Genomic DNA, 2,957 nt, shown 5'->3' on the forward strand with positions numbered 1-2,957 from the left:
ATATCTCTTTTTCAAGCAAGTCTTCTAAGTAGAAACTCCCTCGTTTTGAAAATATACATAGTGTCTCTTGTTTTGGCTCGATCTTCAATTTGACTTTTTTCCTATAAATATGTATGTAATCTATAGCTACAAAAGCAATATAGCGTGAAAGCATTTCTATATAAAAATCTAGTATAATTAAACACCAAACATAATTATAATTTTACTATTCCTAATTGGAGTTTTTTCTCGGAGGCTCCATGTGGTGATCTTCAATAAGATGTGCTACAGAAAGCACAATTTTTAGAAAATCTCACAAAAAACCAAAACATGTATCCATTAATTTCTCTGCTTAGCAATCCATAACCGATGGATCTGCTACTAGATATCAATGAAGTAGTCACGAAACAAATTTTTTAACTCCTATCGGATGTCACGAGGCAATATATACATGTATAAACATTGAAGGAAAGAAATGAAAGCACCTCTTCCACCTCTTATTTGTATAGATGAGACAATCTTGGGTAGTCGTTGGTTATTCTTGAGTACTCGAAACTCTCCACCTCTTGCAATCAAAAAGCAACCAAAGGACCACTCGAGTGAAGGTTTGTTAATGCATTTCATCATGCTATTAACGTTAGAAATATGTTTCTTACATAGAAGTCGTAGGTAGCCCAATGTCTATTGACTGTCTGTTTTTACCTATTTGGAATAGAGAAAAATATACAAAGCTAATCCAGACATATTCGTATATAATTTAGTACTTGTAAGTAATATTTTCTTAGCACTATTAATTAGCTTTCAAACTATTGTATACATGTTTTTTAGGAAATGTATAAATGTAACTTAACCATTACATTACATTATTTGTGATACCAGCACACCAAGTAAAACATGCAAACGATATAATATGACAACTATTCATGTTGATTAAAAATGTATAAATTAAACTACTAGCCTATGGGGAAGCCCAGTTTGATGGAATAGTTTGATTAATTATTGTCAATCAAAGTATATAAACTGAATGTTCCAAAATAAACTACGTCTTTGTATTTCAGAATGGATGGTATAGTATAGCAAATCTTCTAGGCAAAGTCCAGTAAATAAAAACTTTTCTATCAATTTCTCATTACATCGCATTATATTCTAAGCATGGCATGGGAAAGTTACTAATGCCTCCTAATATGCGCCTTTGGTAGTGTCGTGAAAAAACGGAGGCAACACAAAGGCACAAACAACATCTAAAATTCCTCCCTTCCCCAAATTAACCTTTTCTTCCCGATATCCACCGCATCAACTGTCCTCAAAAGGGGCCACCTAATTACCAAGCGCTCACAAGAACTTGTCACGAGCTCGCCCCTGCCTCTCTCGCGACCCAGCCCAAGGCCCAGATAAAACCAAGGAGGAGCAAGCGCGCGACTTGGCCCAACACCCGTCTAAGCCCAGAAGATTGGATCGTGAATGCCCTAATGGCCCAAGACCCGAAGAAGGCATGATCGAGTAACTTGGAGGGAAGGTTAAGTAGAGAGGCAGTCTCCTGCAGTCTAGCTTCTTCCTTCCCTAGTCTATCGAATCCTGCTATGGACCTCAGATTATCACCGAGAACTATCCCAAGTGTGACACAACTGTCCGAACTCCCCAATTAATGCTCTTCGTACGTGCTCGAACCTTCCTCACCAGCGTACTCTAAAAGAAAATCAAACAAAAAAGTTTCATCTCAACAAAAATTCAAACCATGTTTGAAGTGACGAAAAAGATCCAAATCAAAATTCAAGTAAAAAATCAAAAGTTTCAACTCAATTGTTTTTGGAAAAAAAAATGGGTTACGCCTGCATCTTTCTTTGCCGGCAGCGTGCGCATGGCGTCAGCGCGGCATGAGGAGGCTGCAGTGGCATGCTCCAGCGGCTGTGTGTGCCCTGGATCTACGTAAGACAGAAGGGAAATGCGTGTGTCTCAACTCTCAAAGGACAAGTCAGTTGTTGCGTTTCTTATTTTGTGCACGTCCGACACAAATTAAACCGTGTGTGCACGTGCATATGAACCAAGAATTTCAAGCAACCCCCATTTCACCCACCCATTAACTGCTCCGCACGCGAGGTCCTCACCTCCTGTAGAGTTGGTTTCGGGTGCTAGAGTTGAAGGAGACCAAACCCCGCCATCTTTCAGACAGCCATCCTTCGTTCGTACTACAGTTTCTAAAACTACAATATTTATTTCATCCAAACATATAACTTGTTTTTAAAACCGAAGTATTTTCTAAAACTCTATTATTTTCTCAAAACTTCACAATAACTTTGTATCCAAATAGGGCATTATGCCAAATTCTTACGACTCAAAGAGTAATCAAACACACACACCCTTAGTGGTCAGACATATATATAGATGCGACCTATCTTAGTGGTGAGTGTGTGTACGTTTTTATAAAGGTGTACGCCTCTACTATGTTTCACAAAAGGAAAATATAGATGCCACTTGATATATACATAGCAATGCCACATGCATCCGGACACATGAAACCGTAAATAAGTTTTGGAGCCGATACGCAGCTAGGCTCCTACTGTTACTTCTATTGGCTCTTGTAAGTTGGTTGCTCTCATTTAGGTTGTTTTGTTTTACTGACTAGGCCACACTTGTTCATTTCTCTTCCTTAAAAATAAATTAAAAACACTATTGCACGTTTTGTAAAACTAGTTTTTTACTAGAACCAAACAAACTATAGTCGTCACCACTTATGCCACAATTCTTTTTATCTTATCACGATTCATATTTTACCGTTGACATTCATGAGCAAAACAGTATTTGTATGACACTGGAGAATTGGAGGATGAGTTTATTTTTTTATATTACAGACTTTTAGTTGATTTTCCAGATATAGAAGCACTACTGTTCTTTGTGAAAACTAAATATAAAATCATGTCTTACCGAAGGCTGTCTGGAGTAAGAATATCAACTCCCAAGGTAGTCCTTTGTTGGAGATA

Source organism: Miscanthus floridulus, chromosome 15, assembly GCF_019320115.1.
Source record: "Miscanthus floridulus cultivar M001 chromosome 15, ASM1932011v1, whole genome shotgun sequence".
In the NCBI taxonomy this organism is placed as follows: Eukaryota; Viridiplantae; Streptophyta; class Magnoliopsida; order Poales; family Poaceae; genus Miscanthus; species Miscanthus floridulus.